Source organism: Castor canadensis, chromosome 4 (assembly GCF_047511655.1).
Source record: "Castor canadensis chromosome 4, mCasCan1.hap1v2, whole genome shotgun sequence".
In the NCBI taxonomy this organism is placed as follows: Eukaryota; Metazoa; Chordata; class Mammalia; order Rodentia; family Castoridae; genus Castor; species Castor canadensis.
In genome coordinates, this window is record NC_133389.1 from 6231546 (window position 1) to 6256097 (window position 24552).

The window sequence follows — 24552 nt, forward strand, 5'->3', positions numbered from 1 at the left end:
TAGATGATCTTCCAAACACTCTAACTGTAAGTTATTTGAAATCCTTTCTCTGTTATTCTTGACATACACACCCAACTTCCATCGCTCACTCCCTTGGCCATTGGTTGGCTTTGCCATCACCAGTGGCAGGCCCCCATTTCTTCACTGTTGGGCTTCACATCCCCTACTTGGCCATCCCTTTCTCTAACTCAGTTCAACCGTCCTTCAACTCATCAAGATCTCTAATCTTTTGATCTCACATCTCAGTGACCTTCTTTCCTTAACTAGATCACTGAAATCTGTTTCTCAATAATATAATTCCTCCTCTACATCCGTTGTCCACCCCCTTGCTCCCTCTTGCTTTACAGTACTCATTTGATAACACCACAACCTGGCACAATTCACATGTTTTTGCCTACTTCTCTACAGAGAACATAACCCAAGAAATATACATAACCATGAGGACTGAACCCACCCTTTAAATTCATCACTGGGTCATAAATAACTCATAGCAACCTTGTCATATTTCCCCAGTATTTTTACTCCTCCATTTTCTGTCCTTCACTCTCCAACTCTCTAGCACCACTTTCCCATTTTTATTCTCAATTTTCTATTCACTGAGAAAAGTAGGCTTTAGAATAGAACTTTGCAGCCTCCCCCTGTCACATCCATTCACTTTCCAGTATGCACCCACATACTTTGTGTTCCTGCTGTTCACATATGAGCACACGATGAGCTGTGATCCTATCTGAGGCTGTCCCTTCCATCTGTGCTCTGATTCCACTACCTCCCACATGCACAGGATATATTTCAGCAAGCCCCTGCCTTTGACATAATCACTGTAATCAATTTTCTTCTTATCCTTACCCCCTTCCAGCTATCACTTCATTTCTTTGTTCCCTTGTTAGCTAGAATCCCCAAAGAGGTATCTAAACTAACTAAACACAAAAGATAGGAAAAAAATCTAAATGACCCTGGATGTGGTGATGGTGATAATGTTTTTAAATATGGCACCCAATGCACAATCTAAGAAATTTCATTGAAATAAAAAAAAAATTTCTGCTCTATGAAGACACTGTCAAGAGAATGGATGGCAAACCACAGACTGGAAAAAAAGTATTTGCAATACACATATCTGATAAATGACTGTTTTCCAAATATTCAAAGCACTCTTAAAACTCAATAAGAAAAAGAACAACTGGATTATAAAATGAGCCAAAGACCTGAACAGACACCTCAACAATTAGTGTATAAAGATGACAAATAGGCATATGAAAGGATGGCCAACTTCACATTCCACTTAGGAAGTGAAAAATAAAGTAATAATGAAATATCACCATTTGCTTGTTAAAATGATGAAAATCCAAAATAATGACAACAGCGAATAGTATGAGGATTTGGGGCTACAAGAACTCCCTTACCCATTGCTAGGATGTACAAAGTGGTATTAGCACCATGAAGATGTTTTTGGTTTCTTGCAAAATGAAATACATTCTCACCGTAAGATGTGGCAATCCCACTTACTAGTAGTTATCCAAATGATTTGAAAACAAGTCTACACAAAAACTACACTTGGATGCTTAGACCATCTTTATCCACAATTGCCAAAACAAGGAAGTCGCCAATATGTCCTTCAGTTGTGGTTGGGGGGGGTGGATGAATAAACTGTGATACAACAGGGGATGGGATGTCATTCACAATCAAATCATGGAAAGACATAGAGGAAACTGAAATGCATGTCATTAGAAGAGAGAATGGTTGCATTCTGTATGATTCCAAGTATATGACCTGGGAAAAGCAATACTATGCAGACTGTTGAAGAAGAAAATTAAACAGTTGTTGCTGAGCATTGGGAAAGAGGTATAAATAAGCAGAAAACAGAGGCTTTTAGAATAGTGAAATTATTCTGTGTGGTACTCATGCTCTTTTGTTTAATATTTCACTTCAAATTTTTTCTGTATTTAGCTGATACATAAAAATTGCACATAGATATTGATGGAGTGTGTGTATAAATTGCATAGTGTTTAAATCAGGTTAAATATACATACTTCCTTGAACATTTATCATTTATTCATGGTGAAAAAACTCAGAATCTTTTCTTCTAGCTCTTTGAAACATACCCTCACGCTGTTGCAAGCTATAGTCATCTACTGCACACAGACCTTCTGGCTCCCATCCAACTGTAACTTACTACCCATTGTTCAGTCTTCTCCATCTGTCCTTTCCTCTTCCTCTCACTTTGGAGTAGACTACCAAATTTAAGTACAAACTTTCTACAGTTCATTTGTTACAGAATCATCTGTCTTAGCCCTAAAATATTTCTTTTAAATAATGCAGATCATTTTAGATATCAGCTAAAAAACTTGAACTAGAGTTGCTGGTGGCTCTTGCCATCATTTGGGTCAATTGAGCAGCTTTTAGCTATGGAATCTGAGCAGACAGGTGTGTGTTTTCCCCATGTATTAAGGTGTGCATGCTTCTGTCTTAAGTTTTCATCTTCCAAGAATTTTTTTTTTGTTGTGTTTTCTTTTTTGGTGCTGGTATCAAACCGAAGACCTCATGTATGCTAGGCAGGCGCTGTACCACCGAGCTACATTCCAGCCCCCTTCTAAGAATTTTTGAAGACAAGTGTGGTAACTTTGTTGAAGCCACAAAATAGACACAGAATCTGGATCTTTGAGTTACAGCCTACAAGAGAAGTTATTTGCTAAGCAGGATAATCTGTTTGGTCTTTCTGAAAGAAAAAATATAAACATTTTCCAAACTGAAACACTAAGCATTTGTGTGTTGTTGTCATTGATAGAATAGTAAGTGTTGCCGGCAACAAATATACCAGACTCTTGTAAAGTCACAAGTCCTTTGTGGAGTATTTGTGGTGAATCCAGCATCCCATGGAAGATCTTCGATGAAACCTTTTAGTTTCACATGATCTTGTGAATGTAAAAAAAATAAGAACTAGTTTTAAAAGTACCCAAATTACTTCATTCAAGTAAGTTGTATAATTTTTTGTTCTTTTGTACTTATTTATTGGCAGTAAAGGGGATAACTGAGCCCTCATGCTTGCTAGGCAGCTGCTTTGGCACTTGCGCTACACCCTCAGCCCTTTTTGCTTGTTTTACATTTATTTTCTTATTATCATATTACGTAACATTTACAAAGTTTCTTACAATATATCACATTGAATTCACCCCCTCCATCATTCTCCTTTATTCTCCTTCCTCCCGTTCCTGAATAGCTTGTCACTCTCCTATACCTTGGTATGCCTACACCAAGAAAATTTATTTCACTTTTGTTTTCCACGTATAGCAATGCATGTCTGTTTTATAATAAACACAGTACTTGCTAAATTCAAAAGCTATAATGATATTCTAATAGACACACACATTAAAAATGAAATTTATTAATTTTATCTCTTCAGAAAGAGTAAAACTATTCTTATTCAAGTTACAAATAATTCAGTTGTTACTGGACAGGTTTACAAACATTCCGAAAGCAAGAAGTTAAATTGACATTGGAAAACTTTTCAAGATTCCTGTAATCATCAGAATTATCTTATCTAAAACAATCTTAAATTATAGCTTTCCATAAGATTTTTAATAATTTTCTTTTGTATGATCCTCTCAGACAATGTATCCTCAAGTCTTATCAATGGAAAAACTTTGATCCATCACGCTACTGGTGTCAAGGCTGAGTGTAATGCAGAATATGGGAGCAATGACCTCCATACATGCAGAACCTCCATATCTTCAGACAACATAACAGACATTGTTGGTTCAACAATAATAATCAATGTGAAATCCTCTATGACAAGATTTAGGGAGCAGGATTAGTGTTAAGTCAGTAGTCTGTGTTCTATCAGGTCTCATTCCCTCTTTGTGTGACTAAATAAATAAAATATGAGAGATTCATTTAAAATGATGTAGAAGGTAGTTCCTGGTTTCCACATCCTGTGATAATGTGACTCTCATGTTAAATCAATAAGATATTTGAAAACTACTTTCAGCCCTTCTACTTAAGATGTCAATACTGTCGCTTACGTCTGATCCTGCTTTGCCAAACTTCTTTTCCTGCTTATTTTACGATAAAATTCCACATGGTTGGCATTCTGCTACAATTCACTTAGATGCAATCTGATATTTTTCTGTCTATAACCAAATGAGGTACAGAACTTGTAGTTAATTTCGCTGTTGTTCTGTGCTGAGTCTCCATAGAAGGTGTGGAACAAAGCAGTTGATGTGATGCTTTTTATCAGAGCTGCTGCTTGTAGAATCAGAATTAACTGCCAAGGCATCAACGATTTCATGAATTTTCTTTGTCCTTACAGTTTGCTCTTCTGATTTGTACTTATCTTAATTTTCCTATTCTTTATAGCATTTTTGGTTTCTTGTGTTGCTTACCACCTTCTGGGTGATGGTCTTCACTTATTTTCCCCCTTTTTGTTCTGGCTTCTCCCACATTCCTAGGATCTGCCATGAACTAGCTTGGGCCTTGCACCCATATTCAGCCACAGAGCATATACCTTGATTTTGATTGAAGAGCTGACCAGTCAGCACTGTAGTTTAAGTTTAGTGTGACTGCTTGTTAATTATTTATAGTGTTTATGTGTTTAGGCTTCCTTACTAAATTTTGTGTCTAAAATTTTTTTAGAGTACTAACATTGCAGACTTTAAAGTCTATATTTGTTTTAAACAACATAAATTACCTTCTTGAAAATATGTTTTTCTCTTATTTTAAGAAATTAAGAATGGACTGGGAATATATGTCAGTGGTAAAGTGCTTCCCTAGCACACACAAGGTGCTGGGTTCCATTCCCAGCAACACAATCTGTGTTCATGCATGTGGTTGTGTCACATATATAATCATACATTTACCTTCTATTTCTTAAAGTATATGTCACATAGACTAGGTATGGTGTCACATGTCTGTTATTCCATCAATGAGGAGGCTCAGGCAAAAGGATCATGAACTGAAGTCCAGCCTGAGCAACATGGTGAGTTCAAGGCCAGCCTGAAACTCTCTCTCAAAAACAAAAAGACAAACAAACTATATAGCTATAATATATGGATATATCATATACATACACGTTTTATATATATATATATATATATATATATATATATATATACACATATAAGATAAAAGCAAGTACATAGACATAATCCTCATTATTTGTGAATTCTCTATCAATGAGCTCACCTAATCATTAACATATATCTATAACCCCTCCCCACCCAGACCAATGCTTAATGGCTGTGTTGCAATCATTCCCAGCCAGGCCTGATGTTCCTTGCTAATGTCAGCTGAGGTTCAGCGAAGTGTTAGCTTTTTTGCTTTAGTTCTCTTATGGTAAAATAGGCTCCTTTTTCAGTTTATTTGTGCCACATTTCCATGTAATTGCAATTGGTTTTTGCTGGTGATTTGGCTGTGCAGGATGTTCCCCAAGCACGGTGCTGATGTGTTGTTTGGTGTTCTTAAGCAGAAGAGGGTGAGGGTGCCTCATGGAGAAAGCACATGTTTTGTGTACCCCTCATGCAGGCCTAAGTTACATGCTGTTTGCCAAGAGTTCATTGTGAGTGAATCAAAAAGTACATATTTTTAAAACTATCTTTAAACAGATACAGATATAACACAATGCTACGTTCCTATCAGTTTGGGAAAATGTGGACAGTAGTTTTCAGGAAATGGAGTTTTCCTCAGAATGAGCAGTTCAAGATTGGCTAATTCAGAATTCAGAGAAATTTCACAAAAATCAACTTTACATAAACACCCAGAATTTAATGAAAATCATATGTGGAAATTTAATGTCAATTCATGAGTGTTCTAAACCCAAACATAAGCCTTCCGTCTTCTCTTCGCTAGATCAGTAGTTCTCAAAGTGCCGTGTAAGGATGTCACAGTTTCTGAGACCTGGTACAGCACCTCAAAGTCCTCTCTTTTTAAACCCCATGTCTGGGTGAGACCAATAGCTTCATATATGTAATGTGATTCATTCAACAGATTGATCATTGATCCATCACAGAAATCTATCTCTTTAATTAAACTAGGCATTAAGGATAATTACAAGGATATAAAACAGTATCATTCTTTTCACTGAACTGTTTTTTTTTGTTTTGGAAAATATAGTTTATTTCCTTTAAATGATTGTGTTAGCTTTCTGTCACAATAATGACTACCTTAGATAATCAATTATTAAAGAGAAAAGGGGTTTTTGTTTATACTTTGTGTGTGTGTATGTGGTACTGGAGCTTGAACTCAGGGCCTTCACCTTTAGCCACTCCACCACCTCTATTTTTGTGAAGAGTTTTTGGAGATAAGGTCTCACGAACTATTTATATTTGCCTGGGCTAGCTTGGAGTCGCTATCCTCCTGATCTCTGCCTTCTGAGTAGCAAAGATTATAGGAGTAAGCCACCGGTGCCAGGCGTGGCTCACACTTTATGGGTTTCGTCTAAGGATGGTTGCTTTCACTGCATTGCACATGCGGTTGCACGCCTTTATGGGAATGGGTGGTGGAGCAAAACTGCCCACCTCATAGGCAGGAAGTAAAAGAGAGTGAGGAAAGAGCTGGAGTCTCAGCACCCCTTTCCTAGCATGCACCAAAGACCTAAACCTTCCCACAAGGCCCCATCTCCTGGTAGCACCAGACTGGGGCCAAGCCTTTAGCACATGTGCCTTCAGGGGACATGCCAGATCTAAATTATTAGAGCAATACTTGCATTATCATCTTAATTGTCACAAAATTCTATTCGTGATGTTTTTATTATAACTTTATTTGTTAAAAATATTATTCATGTTAACATTGGAAGGATTTATTGTTTTTAAAGTATTACAAGGTATGTCTACTTATAAAGAATATGAATGGTGATGTCAGATTAAATTGACTCTCTTAAAAATAAAAATAAATCCTGATTTCCTCATGTTAAAGACTCCAGTAATATAAAGGTAAATATTTAATAACTAGTTCTCCTACAGAAGTTCCACATTAAAATTGAGACAATTGTGAAGCAACAAATCCACCAGTTGGAACACCATTCATTTTTATGAGTGACCTTTAAGTTGAATCAAGAAATAATTTTTGAGTAGTGGGGCATTTCCTCAGATATCTTACAGTTTTTAACATAAAAGCGACAGATTCAACATACTTTAGATTTAAAATGTATTATCAACTTTTTTCAAATTAACGACAACAAATGAAACCTGGCTTTGAAGCATTTGCCAATCTCTGTCATTTCTTACCATGTCCTCTTTCAAAAGACCAGCCCAACCTCATGGAACAGGGTGTATTAAGGAAATGCAGGACAGTTCAGTATTACCTAGCATTCCCACCATGCAAACATAGCAGTCACAATCTCAAAATAATAGAAATAAATAATTTGAAAAATGTTGAGTTTTGGGTATTTATTAACTTTGTCTTTAATATAATTTCAGCTATAAGTTTATGTAATTTTTAATAACAAATCTTCTAAAAGACTGGTTGCAAAATTTCTGAAAATATAAGAATCATTCTGGCCAGCAGTTCTACCACACCACTGAAATACTCCCCTCACTGTGTCCATTTTCAAGCTATCAACATGAGGCCACAGGAAGCAAAGACAGGAGTGAATGTTCAGAGTCGGTTTGGAGAGTGTGCTCATCACCACCAGCACATCGCCAGAGGTAACCTCCATAAACAGAAACTCCTCAAGGGTCTCCATTGACCCTAAAATGGTTGAAGGATCTCAAGACTGGAATGGGAGAAATGCAAGTCCAAGTCGGAGCCAGTGTGAGGACCCCTGGTGATTGCCCAGAGGGGTAGAATGTGGATGGTCAAACAGTAAGTCGCACTTACACAGCATAATAGACACAGGGCTTGACAGAGGAGCCGAGTATGAGAAAACAAAGTAAAACATGATTCAAACTGAAATAAAGTTATTCTGGGTAAGAAAAAGTGGAAATAAATTTGTTTAAAAAAATAACTGAGATGGGTCATCTCAATTCTAACAATAATTTTGCTATAGCCTTTCATTTCTAATGGAAAAATGTTTGTTTCTTGGGTTGATGTTACCCTGTGCAATGACTATACATGAAAGCAAAGTATAATAACAACTGCTTTCTAAGATCTTATTACAAGAGAGTCCTTTTGATCTGCTAAACTTCTTGAGAGGTTTGAAATGCAAAATAAGTGTAAGCTGAGCCTGAAGGCATGGGGCAGCCCTTGTGTAGCAGAGATTTTGGAATTCTGAAAGTAATCCAGGAAGAAGAGGAGAGAAGACAAGGGAAGAAGGAATGGAGATCAGGCAGCCTGGGATGTAGAGCACTGGGACATGGAAAATGAGGTTTGAAGTTGCCCTGTTCATGTGGCCCTCAATCCTCTGCCCTGGTCTTGCACATCCTCATATTTCGTGTGCACTAGTGTGTGTGTGCAGGTGTATGTAGGTGTGCATGTACTCACATGTGTAGATGTGAGTGTGGATGTACCTGAGGGACGAACTTGGGTTACAATAATTCTGTACGGGAAAGAATTGAGAATAAACTGTGACTGCCAGATTCTACATTTCCAAACAATAACAGCAATTATAGAACAGCTTTGAACTTCCAGACACCAGGGAACAGAGTTTTGGTAGAGAATTCATATTTTAATCTCCATGAGTAAAGGTTCCTTAGTTTAAAGAAACCTAAACTTCATTTTTCCCCTTTCTAAAGTTTTTTTCCTAGTGTATATCAGTTGAACACAGCAATGGGTTCCATTATGACATTTCCATGATACATATAATGTTCTTTGCTTGTGTTGACCCCTTTCATTACTCTTTCTGCACCCCCTTTTCCTCTCCCCTTTCCCCTTTCATAGTCTGACTTTTGCTTTTTTGTTTTTTGTTGGTTCAGAAATATTTCCTATTCATCCCTCCAGGCTTATATAAAAATGTAAATATTAATAACTTATTAAATTGTCATGGTTAATAACACTTTGACCATCATTACTCCCTTTAATTTAATTGAGGTTATAGCACCTTTAGGTTTTATAATACAATGTAAACCTTTTCATAATGTAACTCTGGCTTTAATTTGATTTAAGTCATGGACATGACATATATCATTTTTAAAGATGTGTGTGCATGTGTATATCGGTTTTGATCTGTGTATTTCTATGTCTGCATCTAAATTTATGCAACTACCTAAGAGTGGTGACTTTAATGTAAGGCATCTCTAAATTTTAAGGCAAAAACCTTACAATGGGATTGTTTGATCACCACTTGCAGAAATAGAAAAGGAATACTAAGTTCAATATCCTAAGAGTAACCTGCTTTCAATTTCCCCTAGTTTAATACTAGCACCTGCCCGCAGGTGTACCAGAGCACATTTCAACTGTCAGACCGAATCAGAGGGACAAATAAAATCACTAAGGTAACCAGCTTCTTAAAAACCCTGTGAATCATGAAGGCATTTTTATATAATATCAAAACTAAATTATACTTGGCAGACTAAAATTTTAAATTGCCACCTAAAAGTAGGATTCATTTTCCACTATTGTCTGTTTCCAAAGACTCTAAATATGCATTCAGCATTTGTACTGCACTGGTTTCTTTTTAACACCCAAATAAAACGAAATAGTAAGACAAAATAACCTTTCCCTGTTTTTATCAAAGTTAAGTCAAAGAGAACTGTCTAAACACATCAGTCAAATAGGTTGAATGTGTTCTTGTTACTTTAATAAAATAAATGATTGAGGAATTATGATTAAATAGAAAATATGGACTTAACCCCTGGGGAGAGGAAACACTCTCTCTAAATTCACTCACTTCATGGTTCTTCTTAAATGATTTCATTCCCGAGTTGGAGACACACTCTGTCAGTTCATCATCCTTTTCTCAATCACATTTTCATCCTTGTATCTCCTACATTGTCATCCCCAGCCCTAGTCATGATATTCACACACTATATCCATGCTTACCTATCCCACACATGTACTCAATTTATCTGATGCATCACTTCTCCCAGACAGCTGTCATCTGTTGTAAATGAAGTCTCAAACGTGTGCCTTGCTTACTGCTCCCTGAAGGGTAGTCGCAGGCACATAAAACAAGGAGGCAATTTGTAGGTGCAGTGCTATGAGTTACTTCTGTTTGTAATCAGTTATCGCAGGTGAACTGTGTAACCTAACAATCGCTCTGTGACTTAGCACTATGGACCACCTGCCAAAGTGTACAAAATTACAGATGGTGTTTTGGGGACAGCTTTTTATTTCCCCCTGACTGATGCGATAATAATTCATATGAGCCCCACAGAGCATTTTGAGATTAATGTATGTGCTTGTGAGCCTTCACGCTAATGCACACATTACTGCTCCATGGGCAGAGGGGAAATTATGAATGAAACAAGCAATTGGTTATCCCTTCCATATCTAACTGTCAGAACAGAAGGCTGCCTTTGTAATGTTTTTATCTGTCATGGACTGCAGAGAAGTGACACATACTGTGGTGGCAGTATGGTAATTTTCTGCAGCTTTCTGAGCCTGCCATTTGCAAGATTAGTCCTGATGCAAATTAATAAATAATGTATTCACTGTTAATAGATCCAAAAGCTTAAGTTCCTGAGAGAAATTGTGCCAAATCATCAGAGAAGTGCTATATTAAATGGGCTGGAGAAAGAAAGAGGGGGAGGGGCAGAGGTGAAGAGAGGGAGCAAAGGAAAAAGAAGAAAATACAGATGTTTTAAAGTAATAGATGCTATTTTTACATTTCAAGTAGTCAAAATTTAGTTTTGAGCATTAAGTATTCTTAATTATTTAATTTTATTTCTTTTCTGGTTTGAAAATTATTTTTTCATATTCCTCATAACTTCAATAAAAGTAAATTTAAGTATCTGTGATTTTGTTTACTTTGAGGGTGTAACTTCTAATTTATATTTTAACTTAATGAAAATATACACTATATATATGCACATATATATCTTTGATGACTTATCAAGTCTGTATTTCATCTAAGAGCTACTGACACCTCTGACAATATTATATACACAGTCATTGTTTCCAGTAGTGTTTCTTTTTTAAACTCATACTGATGTAAACCTTCAGAATGTGTACATGTATCATATAGAACAGGGATCAGCAAACTTTTTCTATAGAAAAAGGATTTGAATAGCAATTCCTTTAGGTTCTCAGGTCCTGTGATCTTTGTTCCACCAACTCAGTTCTCTGCTGAGAAGAAAATCAGTGGTGAATGCACAAAAGAGCCAGGACTCCTGTGCATTGATTTGTGACTCATAGTCAAACACTTAACCGAGGAAAACTTGATCTAAAACAAAGCTTATTCCAAATTTTTCCTCAAAATTCTCTAAGTTACTGTAGTACATTTTATGCCTTAGGAAATTCTCCATTGTAGGCTGAAAGAGCAGGCAACATTCACACTGGAGGGGCATCAAGGTAGCCTGGGACTCTTCATATCACGTGATTGCTCACATACCACATTAGAGGCGTGTCCTTTCCCGTGTGCACAGGTAGTCATTATCTGAGACAGATCTTACCTCTGTGTGCAAGAGGTGAACAGCATCCATCTTGCTAGCGCCAGTTGGATGTATATGCACCCAGCCCTCTCACTCATGAAACAGTGGCAACCAGAAAGCACCAGGAGCCAGGACACAAAGTCACTTCCTCTGCCCATTATCTTTTGGGGAGCTCCTGCCTGCGTACAGCATGATGAGGGCTGACACTATTATTTCCATGGAGAAAAGGATTAAAATGATAGATATTTGATCAATGCATATATAAAAATTTAACAAATGCCATGGGGAAGTGGACTGACAACAAAGTCAAGGTGCTTTGTGTCTTTCTTTTAACCATTTTTCAATGCACTTTGTTTGATTTCAGTAACTCCAAGAGTCTGCATTTCCAAATGGCTTTTTATCTCCAATGCCATGTGAAATGCCCTTTAGAAGGCTAAACAAAATAATGTCACCTGTGTCTGTGTGTCACTGAGCTTTGCATTATCCTCACAAAAGTCAAATGGGTGTTATTCTGAATGCAGGCTGGCAGCTGGTAATGAAAGGTGCTTTCTCAGAATCTCTTTTTAAACATACATTCAACCCCATATTGATCAAGACACTTTACCAACTTGTCTCTCATGCCAACCTCTACTGTGATTATTAATGAAATGCTGTATCTTATTTAAATATTTGATATGTTTTATAGTACAATGAAAACAAACAACAAACTCATAAACTCTCAAATCCACAGGGTGGGGCTTACAGCCTGGTGCAAGTCTTGCTCTGAAGATCCTGATGGATGAGAAAAGAGGATGCTTTTCAGATGGATTGAACACTCATTTCACCTGAACCACACAGGCTTCTGGGGAACTGTCATTTTCCCCCATAGAAAGGGAGCTTTTCCAAGGGAAATCAGCTGGTGTCCTACTGCTGACCATGCTGTAGCTCAGAAAGTAACTAATGCATTATTGTTGGGGACCTGAATCACATCAACGACAAGTGACAGGTGACTGTTCTGACCCAGGGAGTAACGGTGGGTGGTAGAATATTGCACTGATTGTATCTTTTATTTCTAGTGATGTTTTATAACTTTCTGTGCATATATGATACACAGAGAAAATTTTGTAGGGTTACTTAGGAAGTGACCTTTTTTATGGGATCGGTGTTTTAACTCAGGGCTTCGCACTTACAAAGCAGGTGCTCTACTGCTTGAGCCACAACTCCAGCCCATTTTGCTCTGGTTATTTTGGAAATGGGGCCTCGTGAACTATTTGCCCAGGGTGGCCTCAAACTGTGATCCTTCAGATCTGAACCTCTCAAGTAGCTAGGATGCCGGAGGTGAGCCACCGGCGCCTGGTTTACAAAGTGACTTTTGGTCCTAGAGTGTTCCATGCTTTCTCTAGGATCTCTTCCTTGTGACTGTGTCACTCACTGCTGCTCCCTCAAAAAGCTATATTGTTGTAAGACATGGGTAGAGATGTATTAGGACAGTTGCTGGAGCAAGAGGTGGAAGCCTCACGCATTCTCCTTGTTAACATCTGTGAGTGTGTGGAAGGCCCCCAAGGTAACCCTCAGGTAGGGAGATTCACTAGAAGGACTCAAAGAACTTAAGCAGCCTGCTGCACTCAAAGGTAGTTTATTATGGATAGAGAACACACAGTAGCGTCGCCAACAGGAAAAACTATTTGGCAGGAGCTGGGAAGCCGAGATGGAGATGTGGAGCTTCTGGTAGTCTTACTCTAGTGGATTCCTAGCAACGTGTGACAATATCCATGGGTATTGCCAACTGGGGATACTCATTTTTATTTTTCTGAGACTTGGACACATAGACATGGGTCATCTCCTACATGTCTAACCTTATTTTCTGGACCTTCCAGAGTCAACTGATACCAACAGGCCCAAGGACTCCATTGTGAATCACATTCTCAGCATAGATTTTCTTTGAGGATCTTTTTATTTCTTTCCTTTTTTCTGACACCTTGTCTTGATATGTAGGCTTGAGCTGGGCCTTGAACTTGTACTCCTCCTGCCTTAGTATCCTGCTTTAGTGTTGGTATCATAGGTGTTTGTCACCATGTCCAATTTTTGTGAGGGCTTTAAAAGTTGTCAGAGTCCCGCAGTCGTCGGAGGAGTCATAGGTCCTGACTCTGAGTCCCTCTGCTCCTGAAAAAGCCCCTCCCTCACAGGTTTCATGCTCTTGAAATGTGCTTGTTCCTCTTCCCATGTTCTGTCTTGTTCTTATTTTACCTGTGGTTTTCATTTAACTGGAATTCATTTAAGAGAAAACAAAATGTTATTTTTAAAAATCAAATTAAAAGTTAAAATAAATGGCTACACTTGTCATATTTTTATTGGTTTATATGGCAGCAATGATAAGTCTTACATTGCTACTATTGCAGGAGGAAAACTAATATCTCTCAAAACACTGCAGTGTTGGGGATAGAAAATAACATATTTTCCTACTTCAATGACTCTTTGGATGTCAGTATAAGAAGGAGGAAAACATTTCCATTTTTTATGGAGGTGGTTTAAAAGCATACATCTGTATATAATTTGCTTCTTTTATCTCAAATCTTAAACTATTACTCTATGTTAGTTTTAAGATTCCTTTCTGTCCTCTGCTTGGTGTCCCACTGTCATTATGATTCTGTACCTTCAGTATCTGAGCTTCACAAAGCACTTAGAGCCCACCTGTCAGTAATTTTCTATAAGTTGACTTAATTTTCTCTTTTTTCCTTTTCTTCAAAATAGTTCCATGCATCACCATCAGTTATCTTTAGTCTCAGAACCAGTAGTTTCACTGGTAACATCTTCATTACCCCAACACTCCTGTGTGTTTGCTGCTGTGCCACTGAAATAGAGACAGAAAAGACTATTTTATGCTCAGTGATTACTGCCTTGCCTCAAACCACACCAACCCACAGTAAATGGGCCCTCAAAACAGGTATAAAAAACATTTTTTGGCTGTGCTGGGGTTGAACCCAGGTCCTTGCACCTGTTGGCAAGAGGTCTGTAACTTAGCTATATCCTTAGTCTCTTTATATCTTCCTATTACTAATCAAAAGTTACAGATGTGGGAAAAATTCACTGATTGACGAATAGAAAGTTGATAATAATCAGATCAGCTTCAGAATTACTGAGCTAGCATTTCCAGGCTGAACAAGTTACTCTATTTTCCTAAGTTCTCTCATTTTTTTTTCTTTTTTGTCTGCCTCATTTAGTATAGGGTGGAATAGTATCAGAATTGCAAATTTGTTAACTTGAATAAATGGGGGAATGTGTTCTAGTCATTACAGGCTCAGGTGTGCTGCAATATCCAACAACCCAGAACCATAGTAACTCATCACACGCGGATGGTATCTCACCTGTGCTCCACGCTCATGGCAGTTAGAAGTTCTGTTCTGTATCGTCCTGCTCCTGGAACCCAGGCTGATGGAGCAGTAGCTATCCCTAACACTGTGCTGACTTTGAGAGAAGAAACAGCTCAGCTCTGGGCTGATTCGATTCTCATTAACCAGGAGGCATTGGCTCAGCTGAAGCAGTCTTGGTTCTATCTCACACAATCCAAAGGGCCCGGGAAGTGCAAGCTCATCTTGTGCTCAGAGCATCTGCTTACTGCCTGTAGTTACTGACAAGGCCGTCTTCCAATACTGCTCAGCTCGTAATGCTTGCTAACTGAGTCTTATATAACATGGTGCGGCTTTGCCTCAAGACTGTGGACAAGTCACACTACTTGACTTCAGCTCTTGTTTCTGTGGAGGGAGAGAATTCTAAATTGTTGTTATTGCTATTTAATTTCAGACTTAAACTTAAATGCTTTTAAAAATGCCCATATGAGTTAAATGGAAAAAGTATATTATTAAATATAATATAAAAAAGTAATTCTGGAATTTGTAAAATAAGATTATACTTATACCTCACTCTATACACACATACACAAACACACTCATGCACTCACTCAAACACATGTTCATGGAAACTTTCTTGGATATTCATCAGTAGGAGAGCTTCCCCAATTCCAAAATAGCTAGCTTTCTTAAATGGAGACTTTAAATAACAAGGACAGGCTGTTTTTGTTCCTTTGTTTGCCTGTTTTTCTTATAAACTGGAAGCAGGAGCTTGACCTTTCTGGGTTCTCTGGTCAGGGCAGCCTTCCTGACAGAGATGGTGTGTTTGGAGGAAAAAAAAAAGCACTCCAGCATGCAGATCTTTGTTTATGTACTAATTAAAGGTTAAGGGGAAGTAACCCCCCATTTTGTCTTTAGTTCTTTCTGTTTTTCATTGATATTGAGGAAAAAGGGAATGAATTGGGTTCTGGTGGGAAGCATTGAGCTTTCATATATTTTTTCTTGAATTTTGCTTGAATATTTTGCCTGACAGCTTAGCTTACGGTAGGTAGAGGTTATAGATGTTATATTTAACTTTTTGCCACTGAAGTTTTTTGTTAATGAATTTTTTTCCTTTCAAAATTTCTAAGTTAATTTCATTATTTGGAGAGTTACTTAAGTTCAAAATAACTTTTGTCAGTCTCCTTATTCAATATGCTCAGGTTAATATACTTTTTAATATGTACCACTTTATAAAAATTTTAAATTGACTAGTAATAATTATACATATTTTATAGGATACAATGTCAGCATAAATGCATTCATTTTAGAATGATCAAGTCAAACAGAGTAAAAATAATGCCACTTCCGAATAGTAATTCTAGACTCCAGGACTTAATTAAAAGAAAGGGAACATCCCCATACAAAGTAATGTTAGAAATCACCATTTTTAAGCTCATTGTTTATATATTTTTTATGGTTTGAGTTTTGGCATAAATCCAAAAGACTGGCAACAAAGGTGCTTATTTTTCTTTTTAAATTTATTTGTGTCACTTTCCTCTGAGCATCCTCTAGATAAATTACTCATAATGGTTTTTAAATTTTATTAAACAATTCAAGTTGACTTCTTTGATCACAGTCAATCCAAAGCAATAAGTGAAAAAAGAAAACAACAAATATTAATAGTCTTACTTTTAGTTGCTTCAACATTATTAGTCATGTTACACTCTAAGGACTATCTAGAATAAATTATACAAGAGATTATGTGATTAGTTATTAATTCTTTCCCTGCAGAATTGAGAACCAAGGGATGTGATAATACTTCTTCATTACAGAAATATGCACTTCCCTGGTAATATAATCAAACTGCACCAAGGCATGGTAATGAAGGAAAGGCAGGAAGCTGAAAAATGAATCTGGCAGTTGTCTTCAAATCTCATTTTACCCAAGTAGTTCAAGTTTCTCTCCATCCAGACTTCCTACTATAGTTTATAACATCAGTCAGAATTAATGGTGTGGGTTGTTTTTTTTATCAATTTATGATTTTTTTTCAGATTTCTAGCCTTGAATTATGGCCCATAGTCTTCTCCTTACTCTATTACATCCTGAATTCTTTGACCTGGATTTAGTAGTTCTCTTGCAGTTAGATAGTGCATTTACCAAGTGGTAAATTAGCTATCTTTACTGAAATCATCCAAGCATAAAGATTTGTCTGTGCTTTAGATCATTAAAATACATTTTCTATGAAGTTATTTATCGCAGGAATTTCTATTGAGTTAACCTTACCCTAGACACACACACACACACACACACACACACACACTCCACATGCTTATGTGCACATATCCATAATCCACCTTTAGTACTCAGCTTCCTGTTGAGATAACAACTTGAGCAACTTAAAAGGATGAAAGGTTTATCTTGGTTCATAGCTTCAGCGATTTCAGTCGATGGTCACTTAGAACTGTTGCCTCTAGGTCTATAATGAAGTATACCACCATGGTGTGGAGCACATGGCAGAGGAGACTGTCTCCTCGTGGTGCCTGGGAAACAATGAGGAGAGAGGACAGGGCTGGGGTCTCAACATCTCCTTCAAGGTCAAGTTCTCAATGACCCAACTTCTTTCCACTGGGTCCAACCTGCAAAAGGTTTCACCTTCTAATAGTGTCACAGACTGGTGACCAAGCCTTTAACATATGAACTTGGGTGACATCATCTACCTATCTATCTATTTAGATAGATAGATCATAACATCATCTACCTATCTATCTATTTATCTATCATCTTTCTATAAATCCTTATCATCTCCTTACTTGTCTTGCAAATTGCTAGTTTGCTACCTTATCTGTTGATATCCCTTACTATTTTTCCTAGGCTGTATTTGTTTTTCCTTTATGTCTGTCAGAAGAAATTCATACCATCTTCTCTCTCTTGTTTACTTATTTCAGATTTGAAGCCCTGAGGAAAGTAGACAGATTCCTACTCCATACTTGCCCTGTAGTTGTATTTCCCAAGGCCACCTTTCAGTTCCTGGCTCTGAGATCCATCTCAGCCATTCACATCTGAACAGGTGGGCCACAACAGTAATGTGTAAGGGTCCCCTATATGAACCTTAATTTCTGCTGTAGTGCAGAGGATCTGTAGAAAACAATCTGTTCTTCTCAGCTCTGCTTTGCACAAAGTTCCAGTATATGTTTATATCAGAAGAAAATTTGGCTCATATTTTTCAATAAAGATGCATTCCAAACTATACATATATATACATATATATATGTTGAGTTTTTAATATAAAAGGTCAGCACAGTTGCACAACCATCTAATCACAGGACAGAAAGTTACTCTTTTAACCGAACTTCAGTTAAGCATTCATTCCCATTGTGAGTCAAGATTAGGAGAATTTGTTTCTTTAATGTAATAAAGAACTGAGCTACAAATATTAACCTATATGATAAATACGTCCTTTACCTAGAGAGTTGCACTCACATAATTTCATGCTATCTACATAACTGCAAACCCTCAGCACATTGCACTGTTAATGAACGCAATTTTTTCTTATTTCTTCTGTGAAACACAGCTTTCAACTGTGGAAACATGCAGTGACTGATACATCAATCCTGCTTCTATGATGACACAGACATTTCAATTATAGTGTGTAGTGAAGGGCATATGGAATAGCCATACTTCCATCTCTGATGGTTTTGTGAGATTTTCAGTGTCCCCAATTATGTAATCTTTTATTCAATTCTATTTCAGGCAGGACAAAGACCATTCTGAAATGCAAAAGTCACAAAATTTTGGAAGCACACTATCAAAATATGCATCAATTTCACAGTTGCATGGCAGCATCTTATGGACCAGGATGGAGCAATGTGATATCCCTACAAGCCACAAAATACACTAAGAAAAAAAAAAAAAAACTTCACTCTGTTCTTATTTGGACTAATTTTTTAAAACAATTTTATCTTCACTTTTTCTTTTTTTTTTTTTTAGTTATTAGGCATTTTTGAAGGTGAGCGTGAAGAAAAATGAGAGACTATACTGAATTTGCTATTTAATGAGCAGCAGAATCAATTTATCAATTAGCAAGTATAGGTCTTTCAATAAGCAAAGATGTTATGCTGCTTGCATTGGAAAATAGTAAAACAAACAAACAAACAAACAAGCAAAAGTCATGCTTCCTGTTTGCAAACTTACAGTTTGAATGTGGGCAAGACATTTAAATAAGTAATCCTAATGTAAGAATTAACACAATAAAGGAGGCACGGAGAAGACATGTGAATATTAAGGATACAGCCACATATTATTTTAGGGAACTGAAGTCATAAAGAAGATTTGCAAAGTTATTGAAAAAAATCCTCCCTATGAAGTAAAGCATCTGTGTAATGATATTTGCCATAGTGCAAACTTTTTATTTTAGTATTTGGGGGAGCTCTGTAAACACTTTTCTAGTTGCTTGGAGTTTAGAGTAGAGGAAACTTAATCTAAATATCACTTCAATAATGAAAAGGCTTAAGGATTTTTCTTTTTCTACTGCCCAACTTCTTCATAAATCCCACACAATTTCAGACCTTAAACTTGACTCTCTCTTCACTCTCTGAGCTGTCAGCAACTAACAATCAATCCTTTCCATGGTTTTTTGTTTTGCATTTTGATCCATTGAGCTCTTCCTTACAACCATACATGGCTAAAGCTTCCTCAGGAGAATGATGGTGCTGTGTTTCAGATATATTAGAAATTTAACAAATGCCTATACTTATTGGAGATGATGAGGCTCCTGAAGGGAAATCAATACACTTTCTTGTAGATTATCATAAGAAATCAGTGCAACATTTATCAAGCACAAATCCAGCCCATCTCCTAAAGGATGAAATTGCCACACATATTATGCTGATTTTAAAGTAAACTTTTTACTTCTTATCATTCTGGCAGTGAGCAACCAAAGTCTTCATTTCATATAAAGAATAATATTTTGATATTGCAGCTAAGAGAATATTTGCTTTTGTATTTGCATACGAGTTTTCTGTTTCTGCTACTTCTTAGAAGATCCAAACATCAGCCTCACTACTGTCTTCAACATTGCTCTCAGAAACCATAGTATCTTTTGACGCAGTAGCCAAATGGCTACCACACATTTCACAAAAACTAATACATTATAAAACCTTTAACCCTAGCTAGGCATTTGGCTAGTAATATGCAAACGAACTGAAATGCCTCGCATCACAATTGTGCAGTGACTTTTATTAGAACAATTTAACACAAGCAATAAACTGTTTCAACTAAAATGCCTTAAGAAAAGCTCTTTCTCCTGCTTTCTTGCTTATCCTTAATTTGTTTTTGTCCATACTGCATTTAGAAATTAAAAAAAAAAGATTTTGTAAGTTTTTAGCACGAACCTGATTTCCTTTCTCTTAGAAATGTTGTGCAGAGAATGCAGCACATCAAACCTGAAGCAAAGCAGGTGACAGTGCAACAGAGCACCTTCACAGCCACACTACTGGAATCACCAGGCCACTCTTCCATCGGAGTGGGTTTCCTTTAAGCTCACTTCCTCCTGGATATCTTAGTAGTAAACCTTCAAAATATGTTTCAGGTATTGATTAATGTCCCCAGACGAATTGGGATCTTTGTTATTCCAGTGCAGCCTGCCTCACCCTCATCTGTGAGTGAGTTCAAAATGCAGAACTTCAGGGTCCATTGAATTTTAGGGGAGAGGTTTTTTTTTTTTTTTTTTCTCTTTGTCTTTTCTTTCTTCGTGCTGGGATCGAACCCAGGGCCTCACGCATGCTAGGCAAGCGCTGTACCACCGAGCTACATCCCAGCCCCCATTGTAGAATTTTAAGCAGGATTTTCAGATGATTCCCATTCTCATTGCAGGTTGGGAGTTATGAGAATGTCTGATCCTCTCCCTCAATTATATTTCCTTCTTTCCTCTGTGGAGTTGGTGTCAGTTCAGGTGGTGAGTTTCGGTGAAGCAAACCAGTGAAGGGAGCAGGGAGTGGATGTCCACTCAACACATACGCTGCAGGTGCATGGTAAGGAAGAGGATTTGGTACTTGCCAGCTTGGTGCTTCTTCAAGTGACCTGCAGCATAGCTTTCACTTTCAGACCTAGAATCATTTCTTAAATGTACTTGTTCCTCAACTTTGATTTCGGTGCAGCGGATAACCAGATTTCTCTTAAAACTTATGATCGGTATAAAGTGGCTTTTATAGTGGATTGTGTCAGAAGAATGGCTCCTGAGGGATAAGCAGTTGTCAGCCTGGATCCTCAAGTTGCTCACTCTTAAGTACAGTCCTATGGGGGCTCTACTTCCAAAGAAGAGTCTCAAGATCAAGAACTAATCTCAATCATGAAATAATTTAGTCAGTGCTGCCACATGCCTTCTGGAGCAACGGCAAAATTGTAATCAGATCTGGGCAAGGTATTAGGTTTATTTTATGTTAGAGTAAAAGATTCCAATTCTCATCTGCAGTCCAGTTTCTTGTAGTTTGAGGATTTGCAAGCCACTCAGGTGATGGAAAGTAGCTTACTCAGACTCACCCTAAGATGGCAATAAGCCACGAAGCAGTCTGCAGACTTCAGATCAATGCCACCAGAGACCCTCACCACATTCAGGTCTCAATCCTTTCAAGAACAATACTCATTCTACATATTGCATCTACTGAACTATCACACCATGGTGCAAATAAACATATATAATTATTACATGTGAACCAAAAATCTGTAAAGTGTTTGAGGAGGTGGAACTGTTAACCACCCCGATGGATCATTTCACTGTGTATACATGTAGCAAATTATCACCCAGCATCCCATAAATTTATAACAATTTAAAAATTTAAAGCAATTATTTTAAAAATAAAATAACAATAACTGTCTTGAAACAAAGCTGATCAGTTGGTTCTTCCCCAAACTCCCCACTTTTCAGGCCTTTAATTCCATCATATCCCAGGATTCCTTGCTTTTTGAGGAGGCAAAGACAGACAGAGCAATGGCCTCTGTGTGCAAAGGCGATCTGAAAATAAAACATAGGAAAAAAATGGTTACATGCATCTTATTCTCAAATCTGTTTAAAGATGGCTCCATAATTTTTGTATTTAAAGCATTATTAAGCAACTATAAATACAACAAATTTTTTGATTTATTCTTATAGTTGAACACTGGAAATGGAAATACATACTGATTTATCACCTGGCATAAAATTACTGAAGGTAGAAAATCAACCAGTTTTTCTTTTGATTATACATTTTCTGATTTTGAAATTAGTTTCTGGATATGACATATGATTTATGTATATTAAATGCATTCAAATTATTCTGGATATTCAGAATACATACCTGTAGCTCATTCAATAAAAGTAAACTACAGAATTACATTAAAAGAAAAAACACATTCATTAAAAGAAAAATGATACTAGTAAAAATTTAGGAAATGCTTTTGCTACATATTAATGATTTTCTACTATTTTCTAGACTAACAGAATTTATTTATAAGAAACAATTTGCAGACGGATGCTTCATTAGCAATAACTGTATCTTAGTGATAAGTAAGAGTTTGCAAATGTTTTCCTTGTTACATTCTTTTATTTTGAGGAGATTGAAATGACTGACATTAGGCACTTGACCCAATATGGTAAATCAGTAGAAACTAAATAGCAGGATTAAATAGGACTAATGTCCCACATAAATCAAGAGTATAAAGATGCATTCTTTCTGTTCTAACAAATGTTTCTGTGCCTGCTGGCGTACCATACTTCAAATAGTAGAAATCCATGAAGATATTAATTTTCCATGTATGTAAATTTTTCTTGTATATAAATTTTAAGATATGCAATGTTAAGAATTAAGTAGCAGGGAGCATTGGAACAACAAACAGTTTACATTGTATATTTGCAAAATCTTAGTATTTACTGCAAAATAGATACTGACCAGACATTTAAAAAACAAAAGATCAAAATGTACTGTAAGCCAGGTGCCAGAGGCTCACACCCATAAACCTAGATACTTGGGAGTCTGAGATGTGGAGGATCACTGTTCCAGGACAGGCCAGGCAAAAATGTTTGTGGGACCTCATCTCAATGGAAAAGGTCAGGGGTGATGGCATTCCCCTGTCATCCCACCAATGGTGGGAAACATGAAATAGGAGGCTCTGAGTCCAGGCCCGCTTTGGCTATTGCCAAAAGAGCCAGAGAAGAAAGGGCCAGAGGTGTGGCTAAAGAGGCAATGTGCCTGTTCAGCAGGAAGCACGGAGTTCAAAGTCTATTACAACCCCCCAAAATTTAAAGTCACTCTAAAATAATTTTAAAAGTGTCATTTTATAATAAAGCATGCTCATTTTACAATACTGAAGAAGTATCACATTGTGGTCCCATTTTGCTTTACATTTTGTCACATTGCTAATAAAAGCAAAACTTAAAAAATCATTTTTAAAGAATTTTTATGGAATGTTAAAATGTGTGCCATTAAAATAGCTGGTACCTCCATATTTTTGAATAGGACTATCAGATGAAAACTGTTGGAATTGACCTAAATGCAGTAAGTCTGGAGTTTTAACTGAGTCAACAAATTTTTATCTAATTTTACCAGGACAATATGTTTACTGATTTCATCAATAAATATAAACCAGTTAGTCTCATAAACAAACATTTCTTTGTTTTCTATTGAGCAGTGACTGATTCAGAACTGATCCCAATTTTTAAAAAATTTTACTTATGATATTAATTCATTAGCTAAAAGTATCTATATATGCCTGAGTACTTATACCTGTAATATAGTAATTTGTTGCTGTTATACACTACACTTTGATAGTGTTTTTATCACTGAGAACTATAAAGACACATAAACAATTTGTCAATTATAAGTAACTGCAGAGTACATAATATTTAGAATTACTATGTATATTCCATATGGTAGTAACTCTCTAGGATAGGGTTACAACACACTGAAAATACATTTACCAATAATTTTCGAAATTATTTTATTTACTAATGCATATGCTCATTTGTAAAAGAACATTTATGTCTTTAATATCCAAGCATATGGAATATATGATAGATAATATGTAAGAGTCAAATACAATGAAATCACAAATAGGATGTATTAGGTAGTTTAAAAATCAAGAACAGACATAACGCATGCTGAAGATGAATTTCAGGAATGAGTTCTAGGAAAAGAAAACAAATTTAAACTCTCTGAGATAGATATTTTGGACAAATGGAAGGAGGAGGAATTGAATTATCCATCTTCTTCTCTCCCACTGTTTTTTAAACATTAGAATGCTTCCTCCATCAGTTCTGCATGTCCATCTGTCTTTACCACATTGGTGATCATGGGTGTTAAGCTGCATGTTGTATCCTGGGTAAAGGACATGGTGCAATTCTATCTGACTCATCCCAGTGTGCAACTAACGGCCGACATTGTTAGCATTACTGTTTATGGGGAAATCTCTACACTTAAGAGAATAGAACATGCTACAAATGTTCTAGCAGCACTAGCAACAATTACTCATCACATGGAAATGGGACAGGAAAGTAACCCCTGAGATAACTAGAAAGTATTTTCTTTTAATTCTTAGTTATATTCTGAAAACTGTCAAAGCATGCTTACAATAAAAACTTCTAACACTTGACCAAACACCCTCTAATAGGTAGAGCAGCCAATTATTCAGTGAATATAATCCACTTCTCTGTTAGTCTGGTTTATTTCACCATTACTAACTCCTTTCCAAAAATAACCTCAAGCTTAAATTCAAACCTAGCCTGTGTCTTTTTTATATAAGAATACATGCTGTTTTCA

At 36.7% G+C, this 24552-nt stretch overlaps 1 long non-coding RNA gene across 1 annotated transcript; it reads right to left on the reverse strand.

Annotated features, from left to right (window-relative positions):
• Window positions 1-13067: 13067 nt before the first annotated feature.
• Window positions 13068-15184, reverse strand: LOC141422325 (uncharacterized). Its single transcript, XR_012446878.1, has 3 exons — window positions 14801-15184; window positions 14127-14286; window positions 13068-13699 (listed from the first exon to the last, which is right to left on the reverse strand). It is a non-coding gene; the product is annotated as an uncharacterized lncRNA (long non-coding RNA).
• Window positions 15185-24552: the final 9368 nt, after the last annotated feature.